Source organism: Micrasema longulum, unplaced genomic scaffold (assembly GCF_059751315.1).
Source record: "Micrasema longulum isolate JH-2025_06_02 unplaced genomic scaffold, ASM5975131v1 h1tg002166l, whole genome shotgun sequence".
NCBI lineage: Eukaryota > Metazoa > Arthropoda > Insecta > Trichoptera > Brachycentridae > Micrasema > Micrasema longulum.
This window is the reverse complement of record NW_028279331.1, coordinates 129,721-149,720: the sequence shown is the minus strand read 5'-3', so window position 1 is coordinate 149,720 and position 20,000 is coordinate 129,721. Positions and strand designations below refer to the sequence as shown.

General features: G+C 31.0%; 1 pseudogene across 1 annotated transcript; it reads left to right on the top strand.

Moving 5' to 3' along the window:
- The first annotated feature begins 952 nt into the window (after window positions 1–952).
- Window positions 953–18,602, top strand: LOC148272904 (cell adhesion molecule Dscam2-like; annotated as a pseudogene). Its single transcript, XR_015824730.1, has 17 exons — window positions 953–1,168; window positions 3,792–3,922; window positions 4,707–4,777; window positions 5,337–5,589; window positions 6,818–6,964; window positions 7,644–7,807; window positions 8,416–8,542; window positions 9,507–9,710; window positions 11,354–11,534; window positions 12,292–12,483; window positions 13,185–13,370; window positions 13,461–13,769; window positions 14,518–14,677; window positions 14,763–14,941; window positions 15,165–15,353; window positions 15,700–15,804; window positions 16,271–18,602. The product of XR_015824730.1 is annotated as a cell adhesion molecule Dscam2-like (transcript).
- Window positions 18,603–20,000: the final 1,398 nt, after the last annotated feature.

Here is a 20,000-nt window from a genome sequence, read left to right as displayed (position 1 = left end):
TTTCAATATTGTTTGGAAACGTATGCATTTGTCATTATTAAAAATAAGGCTAATCAAAGTAAAATGTTGTATCAGCAATATTTTGACTTTGTCCAAATTTTTGTAGAAAGGACTGAATTCGACTCCCTGTGGAGAAATGTTCTTTATCTCTGTTGTAATATGTTAATTTAAAAGTTGTAATTCATGTCAAAATATAAAAAATGTAGCTAATAAGAAAAAGATAAGAACAAATTAGCAAATGGAAGACATTAGTGTATGAAATTTGATTATTTTATTTACGGAATAGCAAGTAGGAACTTTGTTGAAGATTTTGTTTTTAGGTACTTGTTTATAGGAGTATGTACGTGCACAATTTTTCTTTGTTCTGAATAAAATATTTTTTAAAAAAACACAAAAATAAAAAGATAACAGAACATATAAGTAGAGCATACAATCTGCCTAAAATGGCCAGCGCGTTTGCCCCCCATGCAAATGGTCTAGTGTTTGGATCCGAACATGGTCGAAATGAAATATTTTTTATTTTTTAAATGGGTTTTTACACTAGAATATTAATTTATAATACTTGGACTGACACCTGAAGCGTAAGACTTTTACCTTGTGAACTGAAAAATAATGATACGCTACGAAAAAAAAGGAAATGGTAGGATTCTTGTATACTTTAAGGAAATCTGCAAACACAACTGAAGAGACCAAACTTTTTTCTTAATACATATTATAAATTGGATTTGCTTTATTGAATATTTTTTTTTTCTTCATATTTTGATACTGAATATATTTTAAGAAACCCTGAAATTACCTACCTGCTGAACGGGAATAATATTAATGTTTTTAGTTTTAACATAATATTTCAGTTTTCAAACTACTACTCCAATCCTTACTTTACCTAGCACAGGTATTCCACTTCTAAATTAAGTTTTGAACTGTGTCAAAAGGGGATTATTTTACTTTTAAGAAAGGCCAGATCCGCCAACCAGAGTCGAGGTAATGCAAGTAGGAAGCCGATCGGTTCGTCTAACTTGGCGAAGGCCATTTGACGGAAACAGCCCTGTACTGGGATATTGCTTCAGTACCAACCCTTGGGACCCGATGCCAGAGATTCCTGGGACAGTGCTAGTATTGTCAACCTAACCATCGCAACATCATTCTGTGCAATCAATCTCCGGGTAAGATAATACATCTTGGACAAAATTACCCTAAATCAGAATAATATCCAGAATATATTTAAAATACCTATCCAGGAAATTTTTTCAGTAGTAAGATGACAAAAGGGACCATCTGTCATTTTCAAAAATGTTCAGGATATTTAAAATAAGACTTTAGTTCAATCGTAAAAACTATAAAAGGTATGTAAATAAGTAAACAAAAACCGGACAAAACGCTTAAATATTTTAGTTTGTAAATTAATTCATAGTCTTATTTCAGTTAACCTGAACATTTTTTGAAATGACAGATGGCCCCTTCTTCCATCTGACTACCATTTTATTTTATTAACTGAAGACATGAGTGGATGTATTAGGACAAAAACATAAAGCAGAGATATCCGCGGTCAAAGTTTTGAACACCTGTAATATACAGTTGTGTTAAAATAATATCACTCTTATTCGCTCTCAAGATGGTTTTCTGCTACTTTTTGATTTATGTGAAAGGGCTGTACATAAAATCTACATTTATGCAAAAAATAAAAGTACATTTTAAAAAATTTGCAACATAAAGCCTTCATCCATTCATGTCTTCAATTGTTAAAAATATCTTTTTTTTCCAAACTATCTTCATTCTTTTTGTAGATATCTAGTACCTACCTACCTTTAGTGATATTTTCTGCATTATGTTTTTTTTTTAAGCCTCCATTCGTTTGCGAGTGATTCTGAAAGGTTATGGTTTACTATAACAGTATATTTGTTTATGGCACATTAAGCTTTAAATTAAGAATATGAATTATTTTTTTGTTTCAATGTGTTGACATAATTTATATACATTATCTCTGGACATAATACTGAAGCTAATTGATAAGTTCTGTTTATATTTTTTTTGTGTTCGAACTATTCTTTATTATGGATAGGTATGTAATATTTGTTTCATTAAAATAATGTGTTTAAATTGTTTTTTTTATTTTTTGCAATAAATTTCTCTTATATCCTAAGTTTATATGAAATATTTTCACTTCATTATTGCTCCCTTACTTTTATTTATGAAAATTGCTAAAATTATCATTATTATAAGATTTGTGTTTTTTTTTAATACTTTGTTGTAATTTTTCTAGCTATTAAGTTTTATCTTCCTATATGTATTTTACTGCAAGTATTTATTTTCTGTTAAATAGGCGCTTTCAGGTTTTTGGTGGGTTTTACTGTTAGTGCCTATTTCAATTTAAAATTTAATTCAATGTTTATTTTTACAATTATCATTTTATGATATTCTTGTACATATATTTTTGCTGTCTATTGTTTGTCTCTTTTTTATTCCTTTCTGTTTGTCTTGTTTTTATGTTAACTTAATTTGTAAATTCGTGTAACTTGTTCTTGGCCGATGTGATCATGTTTTGGTAGAAGACCCTAATAAAGGAAAGAAAAAAAAGCTAACTGGTCCCGGAGATAATGCAGAACTATAACAACATTAATTCTATGTATGACATGTTGCTTGTCCTTCCAGAGATTATGTAGAGAAATATTTGTTCTACATAATCTCTGATAAAAACAGTCATTACAATTACAACTCTTTAGAGCCTTACAGCTTTATGTTAAATTACTTCCAAACCTTATAAAAATATATATCCAAACGTAAGTAATATTATATACTTGATTAAATTTGAAAAAATGCATTTTGATAAGCTTAAAACTTAAATTTTACTCACAATGTAATAAGAGCGAAATAAGAGAGTGGCTACTCGATCAACAGTTTATATATGAATAGTAGCTAATATGTAAATATTTAAATTTATCATATATTTTCCTGTACATTTTTAAAATATATATTTATTATTTGTATAAACATGTATATTCTGATCTTTCCGGCTATTAATTATATACCTATGTTAGTCATTGTCTTTATAAATGTAGATGATATTATAAAAGTTAGTATAAGCTACAGAAAGTGGCTTGGTGGGATTTTAGTTGTAGTAAAAATATGATAATTGAAATTTTATAGCTGTAAAAATGTAAAATTATATTTATTAAATAAAAAATAACTTAGTTAAAAACTTGAATCCCTAAAAAATGTGTATTAAACTCACTCATATTATTAGGTATTAATCATAATTATTTATTATACTATTCATATTTTATATTATATTCCCAAGGAGTTTTGGGAAGAACTTGAGTCCCTACATAATAATAATTCAAATATGTTCGAACATTGCTAGTCACATAAATAAAAAATAAAAAACATACGTAATTGTAAAGTAAGATTTAAATGTTAAAAATATATGTTGCCATAATTTTACTGAACATACATTTTTAAAAAAAAGTTTTTTTCTCTCTCCTCTAAAGTGGACAAATTTGTTTTATGCGGTGATGGATTTCCGTCACCGATATGCTTAAAAGCTTTCTCTGGATCAATAACTTAAGTAATAAATTTTATTTATTTTAAGTACTTCTCAAAAAAAATCATTTTTAATTCACAATTTAAAATCGGTACTCTAAATCGTTATGCCAATTTAAACTGTTTAAAAGCTACTTCATTCACTTCCTGGGTATATTTTACGATCTTTACTAACCAATTTGATACCTCATTTCAAACTTGCTTCCTATGCCCAGCATGAATACTATAATTATCGTTCATTGCAGGGAAGGAACCGATACTATGGAGCAAGGCGAAGTGAGTGGGCTGCAGCCAGATACAACGTACTCCATGAGAATGTTGGCAGTCAACCAGATTGAGAGCAGTTCCTTCACAGATACTATCATTGCGAAGACACACGAAGAATGTAAATTATAAATACTATCTTGTTAGCAAACTTTAAAAAAAAACTTTAGTGTCCTCATAATTTATTCAGATCACACAACATCACATGTCTTTAAAAAATACACATTACTCCTTTACTAACTGTATGTGTCTCAGATTCACCAAATATTGCATTTCTCCTGAACAATTTGAAAAAGGAGATAACAAATCACGATTCAAATTGTGAGAAAGAGATGTACGTATTTCCTTAGTTAATAGTTCATTCAATTTGTTACCATAGAGCTACAACACGACTATTTAAAATTGTGAAAAATGGGTATTATGTATAACTATGTGTTATTTTTATTTAAACCTAATTTTACCTTTATGATTTCTATATGTATGAATTAATATATTCCATTTTGTAATGTACGTTTATTTGAATAAATATATATTTTTTTAAATTAAATGAATTTAAAAATAATGATTAAACATGGCTACGTTCCAGTGTATTTATTGAACAAGTCTAATAACGTAAATTATTATTTATCAATATGTTATAGTAATTCTACAAACTTCTCTCTACCCAAACAATAAATTGATGTTTTTAAAACTTGAGTTCAATAAACATATCTTCTCATCACACACAATGACATTTTTCTGTATAGCATCAAGTCTAATCACAAAAAAAGGCCATTAGAGACTAATGGCAAAGAAGACAAATACCCACCAAAAGAAATGTCGTTAATTATGCGCTTGCAAGCCGTCTTTGCCCATCATGAGACTTTTTAATTTCAAAATATCTGTAATCAATTTTATTATTTCAGCTCCAGCGGAATCCCCTCAAAATGTTCACATTCAACCAGGAGAAGCCGGGGAGCTTATTGTAACTTGGCAGGTGAGACAAAAATATAAAATGAAAAGATGTTCTTTTTTTACACACTTCAGAAAAGAAAAAAGTTTAAACCGGGTCGTGGTTGGAGAAGATTCCTCCCGGACTTTATAATAACTGCGAGTGGAGGGCGGACCTGTGAAATCCTCTCAATGTTGTTTTTTTATGAAATAAGAATTGAAACTTTGTGTGTAAAATGAAAAATATGCAGTATGTAAATTGATCACTAAAACCAGCTAATAAAAGAGTTTGGGATACATTATTATTTTTTTGTAATATGTATGTGAATAAATATCATTTACAGGGGAACCTAAAGCTATTCTGTTAATATATTACTAACGATTATAATCAAACAAAAATACCGCTGGAGTATTAGAACAATTATCATCATTTAGAGTAAAAATATCAACGCCCTTAGTCCCTAGAACAAATTTATGCATCAAAAACATTTTCATTAAAAAATGAGGTTACGCAGTATTGCGGTATCACCGACCATATTCCATTCTCAAAAAAGTTCTCTTTTTCTGTTGAAAAATGCATGGATATTTATTTTTACATTTTGCAGGCTCCCCCAGTGAACGCTTGGCATGGCCAACTGATGGGCTATACAGTTCACTGGTCAGAGGCCTCTGACCCTGAGGCGTCAGGTCCCCAGATTCCCCACAGCAGCTCCGCCACTGTGAAAGGTCCCGCGTCAACTCGCTTCTCCATATCTGGCTTGGCCCAGTTCACCCGCTACAGGGTGACCGTCTCTGCTGCTAACCGGGCGGGAAACGGACCACCCAGTGTCCCTGTTCTAGCCACTACCAAAGAAGGAGGTAATATTTTTAGTAAAACATCAACTTTAAATTAAAAGTAAAAATACATATTTGAAATACAGAACAGTAACAATATTGGAGATGGAGTCTATCTACTTAATGTCTTAATTACATGTTTTAAAAAACATTTAATTCATAATTAAAATAAAACAAATTGTATCATTTGTGTTATTTTTTTGCACCACAACAGATCAGGAGGCCCATTGCAGTGGTGAATTACACCTCAGAACACCCAGGCTTGAAAAAATATTTTTTGTGTTCTTACCGGGAATCAAAATCCGGAACCTTCTGTGCGCGAGTATCCTAACTACTACACCATGGAGGCCGCCAAACAAGAGTTATGCGAGATCAAACATTATTCTTTCAAAAAAATGGTTGTGTTTATCAACTTATTTATTTTAAATTAAACACAACATTTACAGTTTCTTGTTTCAGCATTTATTTTGCCGAACTACATATATAGTTAAACTTTAATAATCCATCCTTTAAATTTAATTTTCCATAAAGTGAAGTTAGAATTTCTACAAGAAAATGATATAACTGTTGGAAATTTTCAAAATGTGTCGTTAATAACTTATTAAATTTACTATTGCCTTTTATATGGATGTTTAATTTTTCATAGACATTTTAAGTTAACTCTGTTAACATTCCCTTTGTAATACGAGCCCAAGATGATTTTTGTGAAGTAAAATTTTAAAAATAATCTTTTATGTGTGGTTTTAAGAAATGAAATTATTTTTTACAATTCTTAAGTTAGATACTTTTATTGAAAATCTAGATATTAACTGAAACACAGTAGGTAATGAAATCTTATTCTGAATATTAAAATTAGAGTTCTTATTGATATCAAAACTGTCATTTTCTCTCACCTCAGTTTGGATTAAAAATAATACCATACGTGAGGGGGTTAAATGCAAAACCGCCACTGTGCATGATCACTATTTATGAGAAGATCAATAAAACCAGTAGCCAAATTACTATTTCTTTTAAGTTTGATGTGCACATTCAACTTTAAAATGAAAAGTATTTTCGCTACCTGCTATAGCACGTACAAGTTGCACATTGAACTTAAAAGAAATAGTATTTTTGCTGCTGGTTTAGTTGGTCTTCCCAAAAACTGTAATCATGCACAGTGGTGGTTTTGAATTTAACCCCCTCAAGTGGTTGTATCAACAATGAAACATTAAAAAACAATTTGCTTTGCTTAGTTATTACTGTTATCATTCAGTTCCATCGGCACCACCTCAGTCGGTCCACTGCACACCTCTTTCTTCTCAGAGCCTCAAGATAGAATGGGCTCCCCCACCTCGCTCTCGCCACGGAGGAAACCTTCTTGGTTACAAGATACTCTACAAACCATTATCTGATCTGTACAGTAAGTTTTATTAACATGATTTCAATAGTTACACAATTATAGACACAATTTAGGGCAATTGTAAAAGAACTTCATGGTGAAAACTAAAATAGATTTAATGTTATTTAAACATACACTCGAATTCTCGATTTCCAATTCAGTGCCAAAAGACAGCATTTATTCTGTTCATTTAGCTAAATATTCTAAATTTTGGGGACATTCAGTAAGTCATTAATAACTGTGCTAGAAAATGTGAGTTAAGTTAAGCAAGATTCAAGCCTCTGATTCATGAGTCTATAACACTCACATGAGATACAAAAAGGATCAGGAGGAATTTCACCTCCATCGAGCTCCACGCTAAGCTGTCTGTTGTCAATCACCGACCTGCGTGTACGACAACTACTTAAACTTCTATTTTTTTTGCTTAATTCAAACGCACAGCGTTCCTATATGTTTATTATTCACTTTTGTCAATATTATCGAGGTTGTCTTTGATAAGTAAAGATATTTCTGAAGTTAAACATATGTATGTTTAATAACTATTTAAGTATTGCAGACCACAATCGGAACGCCTTGGTAATCCGCCAAGGTCCTGTTTGTTGCCTGTCCGATTGTCAAGCCTTACTGTAGAAACAAGACCTTAGTATAAAAAAGTGGTATCCTTTTAACAATTCAATTTCATTTCAAATTTTTCCTTCAGTGGAGGAAAGCGTATCAGCTGCTGAAGTGAAGAGAACCAGCAGCAGCGAGACATATCTCCACGCCTTCTGAAGTACACCAACTACTCTATCCAAGTTCTGGCCTACACGGGAGCTGGAGACGGTATTCTTAGTCCGGCTGTATTCTGTACCACGGAAGAAGATAGTAAGTAACTTTGATGAGGCATATTTCTCCATGCTACTACAACAATACAAATCTTTTCATTTATGTAGGTGTTGAGTGTTGAAATCACTATCTATTGCCGTACCTGAGTTTACTGCTACACATTCAAGACATTATGCTCACAATTCCCAATCAAAATATTCCCCTAACAATTTACCATTCAACACAACCCCCTTAATGCTTCTTAATCTAGATTACAGCTACTAATTTTGTGCCTCGTAGGCACTGCCTAATTTGCATCATCTTAAGCCAGTGCTGTTGAAATATCTAAAATAATTTCTGCAAAAAATTAAAAATATTGAAATATTGGTGGTTTGTCATTTATCAACCTTTCAGGTTCCACGAGGAATATATCTCGCGCATGGTACAGTGTACTGAATATTTGTATGTAAATATCTAGAATATCTTTACCACCAATTTGACTCACTTCTGATGATATCATAATATCCTCCAACAATAATTTAGCCCTATTAACGGTATTTTTCATTTTCTCAAAGTATTTTAAAATCAGTTGAATTGGTTTGTCATTTAATTTTTTTTAAATGTAATTATCTTTTTTATTTTCAATATATGCATTGTACCTGTTTCAGTTCCCGGCCCACCAGCCAATATAAAAGCAATATCCCTTACAGGGGAATCTATCTTGTGAGCTGGTACCTCCCAAGAAACCTAATGGAAATATTGTATTCTATACTCTCTACTACCGAGAGGCGGAAGGTAAAGTCACCTTTTTTATAACTATTAATCTCGTTAAAGGCATTTTTTAGTAACCTAATACTAATATAAGCATAATTTTAACAATAATTTTATATGTAATGTGATTTAACCGCTAAATAATATGTGTATGTACTATATTATATATAATTCTACAGAACGTGTGATGTCACTGAACTCCGATTTATGTGCGTTTTTGAAATCTTAATCTAAATCTGTAAAAAAAAGTTAGGAGCATAAATGTTTTATTCATCGACCTACCAGGGTTGCATTCTCCTCGAATGCATATACTTAAAACTTGTAAACACTAAAGTGTAGTACTTGAAGATGTTATTTTTTTGCATGTGAAAAAAAAAATATTTGAATGTTTACAAACAGTATTCCTTTTTTGTGGATCTGAATCAGATTTTTTTCCTTTAATTCCTTATAATTTATACCCATTTACTTCTTTTGATTAGATTTTTGGTAATACTAAGATAATATTAACTGACATTCAATACATATTTTAAAAATTGCAACCCTAATTAATGTGCACCCTTGTCGATAAAAGAAGAAAGAGTTTGACATTTGCAAAACAATTCAGTACTTATTAAAAAAATATTTATTTTATGTTTAGGAATTCAAACATAAAAAAGTACCAAGGTACCTACTCAAATTCAATATTTGAATATAATAATTTATCAGGCGTACAGAAGAATTAGATATGTATTATGGCTAGTGATATTGCACTTGGTTTTTATATTGTGCTTTGGGCAACAGCAAATCACACAATGACAAAACGAAAAAATTGTAATGTCGAACTCAATGTCAAATGTCACTTAGTATATAGTTTATCAAAATTTCAATATAAAAAACGTTCGGTGAACCAGCTAATAGCAAGCAAGCCAATGTTGGTGCAGGACAACGTCTGTGTCAGGTCCGCTAGTGTACTATAAAAATGAAAAATATGCAAGCTTAATAGAACTAGATTTTTATTTCAGAAGTGGTCCACCCACTAGTCGCCAAATTAGTATAGCCGAGGCAGGGAACATCGCAGGAGCCGGTTTGGGGGGAGTTGTGGAGGCGAGGGGGCTTGTGGAAAAGGGGAGATATGAGTTCTGGCTCTCTGCTAGTACCGGAGCGGGAGAAGGAGGAAGCACTTCGCCTGTCACACAAGTCACTACATCAAGAGGTTAGTTTATCTTTATGCCATGATATAAAATAATCTTAACTGGAATAGTTCAAACTGTGAAAATTTTTCCAGTATTAATGAAAAATTATACCTCAACCCGATGGACGCTGCAATGTTGTCATAAGCATCAATACGAAAACCCAATTCTCAATAAGGTAGAGGGCATAAATTATGGAGGACAGCCCCACCACAAGTTTTTTGATCTAATTAATGGAGAAATAAACTACAAAACATATTATGGTGATACAATCATTCACGCAACCAGAGTTCCAAATTTGGCAATAGACGGACCTTTGCGTGGAATACTCTACTTCCAAAAGTTCTAAATTGTGCAACAGAATCTTAAGAAAAAATAAATAAAGCTATTTATTTGTGAAATCGTTTCCTGACTTGAAAAGTGCTACTTTTTAGATGTAATTTTTGAAAGTACAAACATAATATGTGTATTACATGATTTGTAAAATTTGTCTCTAAGTAAATAGTAATGAAGAGTTAGACTGTAGATAGACCTTATTTTATTTTTCTTAATTAAGTTTAATGTACAGCGCCCTTGAAGTGATTACTCACGAAAACAGGCGCTGTACATCATACTTAATTAAGAAAAATAACTCACGAGCGCAATAAAAATTGACAAAGTTTATTATGGTTGTGTTGTCATCTCGATTTGATATTAGTTAATTACAGTTATTTTGAATTAGGTAGGTCATGATTATTAAATGATACACGATGAAGATTACTTACATGAGATTTATTTTTCACTGAGTTTACAATAGTAACAATAATTTATAATCAAGAGCTTTAGAGATCAAATGGCACGTATTTGTCTGGAGACTGTCAGCGTGGAAAAGAGAGCGATCTGCCTGATATATTTTTTAAAATAAAGTTTTGACAGCATCCTCTGTTGGTCAGCCTTACATTTCGTGCAATGTTCAGGTACAGTCAGTTAAAAAGAACCGCAGAGAACTGCAATGAATGGAGATGCAAATGAATCCTCGGAATTAAAACTAAAAGAAAAAATGTTATAATAAATTTGATTTTGAATTTAACATAGAAATTATAAAACATATAATGAGGAAGTTCGGTGGTTTTTCAAATGTTTTCTTAATTGTTAATAGACTAGCAAACTAAGCCAAAGAAACACATTTTTTTGTGTATTGTATCATCATCGCAATGATCTTTTAAAGTTTGTAATTTTGAAAATCCCCACCGAAACTTCAAAATTACACCGCTAGCGATGTCACAAATTACAGTGAGTTTTTCTGACATTTAAAAGTAGAACTCTTTACCTACTAAACGCTGAAAAACATGGTTACCCCGAAAACAGGAAATCTATCACAACATAAAAAATGCTATAATTGATTGGTTATTGTAAATGCGTGTTCACATGAACTTGTGATGTTTCAAAGTACTTCATTTTTATTATAAACATTTTTATTATTTTTTTCATATCCTTTCGAGAAACTGCAGTACAATTAAATGCTCTTATTTTTACCCCATTTATATGGGGTAATTTAATTTCTTCATCTATTTCTTATGAAAACATTTATTTTTTTCAAATTACAGTGGAACTGATCTTCCTCATTAAATAGATATTTAGTATTGAATCATAATTTGATTTTAAAGACTTTTTTCTGGACTTGTAGCCGGTGCTCGCATCGCTTCATTTGGAAACATTGTACGCAGTGGAACAGGCCGATCCCTACTACTGGGCTGTCATTCTGTTGGTAACCCCACTCCTCGCGCTAGGTGGCTCCACGCACAGAAGACCATCACACACAGCCATCTGTACCGTGTCACCGCCGAGGGTAATTCTCCTCATACATAGTGAGTAAAAACCATTTTACAATCACATCACGATAACACAAGTGTATTTTACAGAACTATTATACGGGTATGAAAATAAGTATTGCACTTTTAATGCTAAGTAATTACTCCAAACTAGGCAACTTCAAAATCAGGATGTTTGAGTTAACCACTAAAAACAAACACTATTGTTGTTATCCTCCTGATAAATGCTTGTATAGAATTTGAACAAATAGACAAGTTGTGATGCATTCAAATTCAATACAAGCATTTATCTAGGTTACAAAAATGTGTTTGTTTTTAGTGGTTAACTCAAAAATCCTGATTTGGATGAATAATAATTAAAACCCAGGATATGAAATATCAATACACTTTAGTTTATTGCCATCTCACCACTTAATTCTGTTGAGTAAGCCATTTTATTCTCTCATTCATTCATTTATATCTATGAAAAAAAACCATCTTCAATAAATCTTTTTATTAAATTGAATATTCAAGATTTTAAATATCTTTATATTTTCATTGTACACTTGTTTTTCATGTTCATGGTAGTCTTCCGTGGTAAATTCAGTTATTTTATCAATCAAACAACTTATTTTTGCATTGTCTTTATAAATCAGCCTCCAATATCCTAGCAGCTGATTAGCAGCAAACACACTACACGGCTCTTTTTTAACTATGCATTTGAATCGATGATAATTTATATGTTTTATCATCTGTAAAATAAATTAATAATTACAATTTCTAACAATCAATTTTTACAATTTTTTGTTTTCAGGTGTTGATCAATCAGTAAGTGGGAATTATACTTGTTCGGCCAAGAACCTTTATGGCTCCGACGAAATAACCTACAGCGTGATCTGCCTGCTACCCCCTGGTCCACCTTCTCTCCAGCTTATCTTTACCACTGCCTCCAATACCCAACTCCAGTGGAGCCCTAACCCCTCTGATGGGGGCTCTCCTATACTAGGTAAGATTTTTTTTTAAACAAATAGTATTATACATATTAAGTTGCAAATATCATCCATGTTTGGACCTTTATCTGGTTCAACGTAATTTGCCACTGTTCTCTTTCCCTAAATATTAGCTGATGGCCTTGACCATCCAACACAGACATGGCCCTGTTTTGGCAACAGACATTTGCAGATTTCTCCATAATTAATAATAGAGTGTTGACCCCTCGATACATTTATTCTAAATATTTCCAATTATTTTTTATAATTAGTTTTGATTTTCAGTCATTGCAAGTAAGAGTAGTTTTAAACTGTTTCCGGACAGATAAAAAATACAATTCTGCATGAAAACCGGAATCCCGGACGAGTGTTTTCAATTTGATGGCTACTCTCACTCAAAATCTTTAAAAAGTAAATCGAGTGGAGAAAACTACCTTGTAATGTAAAGGTGGGCGCGTTCGCCTAACGTACTTTAGGTTGTGGGTTTGATTCTTAGAAGAGTCGACATGAAGTATTATAAGGTGATTCAAGCTCTGCAATATTTCACTGTCCTTGAATGAGGTGTAAAACTTTAATGAGGTGTAAAAACACCTGAGGTGTAAAACATTGCCTTCATAAGGGTTTGATAATTGTGTTGAAGTAGAGTAGTTTAATAGGATCTTTTTGGCAGTTAATTTGAATTAAAGATGGAGATGATAAAACTTTGTTTTTATTTTAGGATATACTTTGAGCTACAGAAGATTAGAAGAAAGCCTTCAAATAATAGAGTTATCAGCAGAAGTTAATTCATACAAAGTTGACAGTTTAAAATGCGGCTCGAGGTATTCCTTTCAAATAACTGCTCACAACAGAGTAGGAAAAGGAGAGGTGAGTGCACCAGTCATAGTGAACACAAAAGGAGAAGGTAATTAAATAATTATAACTAGTTTTCTACGGTAAAATTAGAAAAATTGCGTATGATTTTTTAAAAACTTAATTTTACATTAATTTCTAGCTCCGAAGTTCCCCGAAGACTGGACTGACTTGATCTGGAGTAACTCTTCTACTATTGTAGTAGAAGTACGAAGAGCATTGGGAGGGGGGGAAAGTGGCTTGTGTCCTCTGCTTTCTCTAGGTGCGGAGTGGAGGCGAGGCGAAAGGAAAGATATGGGAATATGGCGAGCTGCCAATATCCCAAGCTCGTCTCCCCTCCTGCTTACTTCCCTAATACCGGCCCAGTGGTATGAAATAAGACTAAGAGCAGAAAATCACGCAGGAAACAGTGAATCCCTTATTAAAGCAGCTACCACAACACTTTCTGGAGGTAAAAATAACCAAATATTTATTTACAGTTCAAAAAACCTTTTACAAAAAATTTAATTTACAGCACAGAAGAAAGAACAATAAAAGACACAATATAATTTTTTTAATATTACCGCCATTGCCGGTGGGGAATTACTAATATTGGAATGAAAGATTAATCTCATAGTGTTTATTTGTAAACTAAGAGCTGTGTATTTGCCTTTGTAATTAGATGCCACGCCACGTCGTATCCTACCATCCTCCAATAGTTGGTCTAAGTTATTTTGTGCATGGAACACTTGTTGAAATGTTTGACCACAAAGTTAATGCTTTTAAAACATGTAAATACATTTACATTCTGTTTTAACTCGACCAAAGAAACTTACTCTTCTTGAGATTATAAAAATGTTTATCTTTGACTGTTTTTACTCCAATTTTAAACTTTTATGAAAATCAGATTAACAGGAATTTATTAACCAAACTATTTATAAATAACTTATTTTTAATCTATAAAATAATTTTCAAAACATGCAAATGTTTGCTTTATTTGTCAATGGTATCAAATCATGTGTGTTTATTTTTTTGTGTTTGACTGTGAAATAGTAATATTACACCACCATAATAATATGAACAAATATTCTATGAAGATCATACGCTCAGAGAAAAGCCCCCTATCAATGGGCGCTAAGAGTAGATTGTGTTTGGTGTCATTTGAATTTTAGTATGTTTATCAAAGGTTAACTGTAATTTATTGTTTTTTTTTATTCCAGCACTTATATCACCTCCATCAAACTTGCCTATGGAACCAATATACCCACATGACTTGGACGGATCCCAGGACAATATTTTCAATCTTATATCTATCATTCTCGCTACTGTGGCAGCCATATCTACACTCTCAGTGGCATATTTACTAATAATAAAGCGAAAGTAGGTTATCATTATAATTGTACTAAGTATTTTATCATTGAGTTCACATGCTTTATGATTATCTCACTATATAAATTAATTTTAGTGTAATATGCCATTGTTCCAATGAATCGGAATACGGAGGAGACAGACAGAGAAGCCAATCGCAAGCCAGCGATGAAAAAACTATATGTGCAGAACAGCAAAACATGAGAAATTGCCAACATGATTATTCTACCTCGCCAATCAAAGGTCATTCAGATAAAATGCGTCGAGAATCTGCTGGTAAATATATGTACATAATGTATTATATTTTTAATCAATGCATTTTTCCTATTTATGCTGCAATAAATATTTATAAATAGTAATAATAAAATAAAGAGATTCTCAACCAGCTAATTAAAATGCTTAATAAAAATAAATCGGAATTGTACAGAATTTACTATTTTCATAGTTTTAAAATTCCGACATTTCAATAAAGTGATATCAAAATGCTACTTTATTCCAGAAATGTATGAAATCAGTCCATATGCTACATTCCAAGTGGGAGGACCAAACAGACCCGTAGTGCCCACTACATTAGACCACACTTTACAATTTAGAACTTTTGGGCATCTGGAGAATGATGAACCGCCTTTGCAAGCACCTTGCAAAAGACACTTTCCACAAAAAATGCACAAACATACCAGCTCCAAAGGTGATATAACTACCTATGCTAAGTTAACACTATTTAAAATGACAGATTATTTGTCATTTCAAAGTTATTTAATAATGGAACATTTCTTAAGTCTTCTGAACAAAACTTCATGTTGTGTCAACAGAAAATATTCTTAGACTGTATCTCTAAATCATTACAAATGTTCACATATTTTTAACCCTAAAAGGCTAAATTATGTGTGACTTTCAATAGTAAAAATTGCAACAGCAAAAACCATATTTGGTAAATTTCTGCTTTAAAAAAAACAACATTTAAACTTTTAAAAAGTTCTCAAATATTAAATAAAGGTAACTTTTTGTACTTAATAATTATTTTTCAAATTCAGATACAGACAGGATAGATAGTGGATGTGAACTTCAACCATTACGTACAAAGAGTAGAGCCAGACAGTGTTCCGGACCTTCGTATTGTGTACCTATGCCGCAGCAAGGTAAATATTTCTATTGGCATTAACTTTTAAAAATTTCAATGAGGAAGTTCAATGCAACAGGAAATTGGATCTAAAAAATGTTTTATTAGGCACGGTAAAAATTAGAGCAATTTTTTTTTTAAATGTATGAAAAAATTCATAAAAATGATTTTGATGAAAATGAACTACTTTGAATGACGTCACTAGTTTGCCAAAATCAACCAATGGCAGAGTGTTGTGATACATTTCCGGTTACCGGGAAGCCAACCCATCAATCAGGACAACTTACCGTAGAGAACTTGAGACGTCATAGGCGGAGTAATTTCACAATCACAAAACTTTTAAAAAATCATAGCGAGGATAATGCAACACACATATTTTTTTTTATTTGTCTATATTAACAAATAAAAAACCACTGAACTTCCTCATTAAAGTATTTTTTGTCAATATCTGAATGTGAATATCATTAATGCCACCTTTTTTGTAGATATTTACCAACGAGAATCCAGCACAGAATCAAATGACATGTCTCCTCCAACGGAAAGAGCGAGAACACCGAGACACTACACAGAGAGACAACTACAAATTCATCAATCACATAGTTAACCAGCTTTCGTATAGCAAATTAAATTCATACATTATTCATATTATTTCGGTTCCATACATGTTTTTTCATTACATTTAAAACTGTGAAACACTATAAAATGTAGGTAATATTCATAGTAAAGTTAGTTAATCTTTTCCAACTGTCATTTTGCTTTAAGAAACAATATATTTCTTACTGTGATAAACAAATCTTTCGAGGATAAAACTTAAAAAATAAATGTATCCATTACAAAGGGAAAAAGGTGTTTTATAAAAGCCAAAAGGTGGCATTTCCAGAAGTTCAATTATTTTTAAATATGAGAAAAAGTGAAATGTCAATAATCGAGTCAATTACATTCCAGATTTTTACTGCAAACTATATAATATTTAGTTTATACAAACGGGAAGGAATTTTGTTTTGTTTACTCTAATCTTACTAAATTGCTTAATATTATATCATGCAAGACTGTGAAATGATCATGTATAATTACAAGATCGGTTATAAAGTAACTACATTTGTACTGTTTTATTGATAAGTTTGTCAACCACAAGAATACTATTGAAGACCTAGTTAGATGTGAAAAGGCCATGAAAAAACGAACGAACGAACGAAGACCTCGTTTTAAAAACCTCAAATGTCACAGACCAACAATTTTTCAGGAGAGTGTTTAAACTGAATGCCATAGTTTTACTATTGTTTTATGTCTTTTAATGAAATCAAATCATATATACATATAGAAATTGAAAATTTTATACAAAATGTATAGGTATTGTAATAATATGCAGGTATATTTCAATATTAAATAAAATGTTAGTGTGACATTTGCTGTTTTTAGACAATATTTGGACTTTCATGATTTTTAGTGCAAACTAAACACTGAACAAAAATCAGTATGAATAACTGAGCAGCTTTTCAAAAACGTGTATAGTAGTTGAACTCTCCATAATTATATTTGTAAAAATATTCAGTGAACCTATGCAAAAGAATATTCTTACTGGATATCCAGAACACCTTTGAACTTTCAAACAGTGAATGATAGCGGCGCTACATAATAGTAGAAATGCTAATCAAAGTACATTTTTTGTTCATTCGTACAAATTGATGTGGACAATTATAGTTTTCACAAAAACACCATATTTTCAACAGTGAGTTTGAGGTTTCTACGATTTTTTTATAAATATTTGGGAAGAATGATTGTATGGACGCATAGACAGAGAAAAATAAAATCCAATAATGTAGCTTTGGAAAAGTTTGGAGATTTTATGTTTTTAGAACGAGGCCTTCAATTCTGTAAAGTTGTTACACACCGATGTAAATAAGACATTGAACATGTTCATAAGGTTTCTTCTAAGCATCTGCAGCATGTATGATTTGCAGTACCTAGGTGTGAGAAAAACTACCTTTCTTCGAAATACATTTTGTGTACATAAACAGATTATCATCTGTTATTTTGCATTATAGTATAGAATGCAGAATGAAATACTTTAAAGGGAGTACTTTTGGGACTCCCAAAATAACAACTTTTTTAAAGCAGTGTACTAATAATAATATTTAAGAGAAAATAATACTCCATGTGTTCATAATAATTCAAAGCTTTATGAAAAAAAATGTCCATGATGTATAAGTTGCTTCTTATTAACTCGTCTTATACTGATTGATAAATAATAAATGCAATTTTATTTTATTTGATAATCTTTGTAAACTAAATACAGAATGTACAGCGCCCTTGGAATGATTACTCGCAAAAACGGCACTATGAAAATTGTCAAAATTTATTATATTATTTATTAAAACTATAACTGCAGTTTTTTTACTTTTGATAATTTACTATGGTGAGTTTTTAAATAAGTAAAAATGGGAACGATGGTTGATTTTTAAAAGCTTTAACACTTTTTTATCATGAAAGGAAAGCCATAAAAATAACAGTGCTCTTAATTATTTTCTACTTTTTTTTTGACGGACTACTTAAGAAATCAATCTCTCCCAATAGCTTGTTTTTTTTTCATATATTTTAATAACAGCGATAATATTTATTTCTGGACATGTTTAGTAAAACATTTTATTTTGAACTATCGTCAATTTATATTTCAATTTTTATGGTATTTTTACGGTACTTTTTATATATTTTTTTATTTTAAAGTACAATTTTTTTATTAGCTATACAAATATTTCAAATTAGAATTGATGGCTCCAAGAGCAGTAGGATAATAAAATATAATAGAATATAACCAAATTTTACATAAAATACCAAGCAAACAAATATATGTACATATTTTATCCCTATTTGATACAATATCTTACTAGCTACATAAAAAAAAAAACTTTTACATAAACATGCTAAACATCAATATTTCTTTTCACATCACACATTTATTGTTTTGTAACATTGTTTCATCAAGCATTTCATTTCAAATTTTACATTTAATTTTTAAATGATTTGTATTTAAAGGTTCATATCGTCGGTGATACTGTTGCAATAACCTGTGGGCTGTACAAAAATGTTTACTCCAATAAATTCTTCGGGATCGTAGAACAAGGACGCATGTGATTTTCTTCAACTTAACGTGAGAGAGGTTTGAATTTTTTTTTTTGGCATTTTATGTCAACTTGATAAGTACAAAAGTGTACCATTTAATTAGATTTTGGTGAGTTATGTATATATATTTTTTTCAAACCTGGAAAAAAAAGCCTTTGTGCAACTTTTTCAATTTCAAATGTAAAAGAAAGTCAATGTCGCATTTTTCACACATCCATCGTTGTTCTACAATCCCGACAAATTAGTATAGAGACTAAGATCCGGTATTTTTACTATAAATAATAACAGTTTTTCTGATACTCCAGCGGTATAGTTGGTTGATTAAAATCGTAAGTAATATGTTAAAAGAACGCTTTTTAGGTTCCCCTACCAAAAATATCAATTGATAGTTACGCGGTATTGCAATATCACCGGGCGATATGGGCACAAAATTTTTACAGTAAGTGTAAATATGTATATTTTTAATTGTAGAATTGCTTATGTATAAAACATTATAATTCTCAATGTATATCTGAATTCTCAAAACATAATTGATCCAATTCGTTGAATGTTTAAAATTACATCATTAATTTAGTTAGAAAGCAAAACTCCTGTGCCATAATATTATTTGATGATGCTTTGTTAATATGCATTTTACAACCAAAAAAATATTTTTAAATCCGGAATACAGAATATGTAACATATTTTACATGGTGAAGGGTATGTGTACTGAGACATAAAAACACTTTTCAAATAAGAAAATGATTAAATTTAACACATATTTTCTGGTAAGCATAACATATTATATCTAAGAAATGTTATATCAGGCCATAGAATTATGCATCAGGCAGTAATATTTCTTTTTTTAAATATGGGTAAATTTGTAAACACACTTTTGTAGGTACTTTTATTTATGTTACAATTATTTGAGACTGATAATGTAAATAGGTACTATTTTAATTGATAATATAGATTGTTAAAAATGGAAATATTTCAAAAAAAGATTTAAGAAAACAAAATCTCTTTTTATGTCATACAGTTTTAAATAAATGGTTATTTGAAGTTTAAATGTGTTTCATTACTTGTATTTTGAACCTAAAAAGTTCAGGGGCCCCA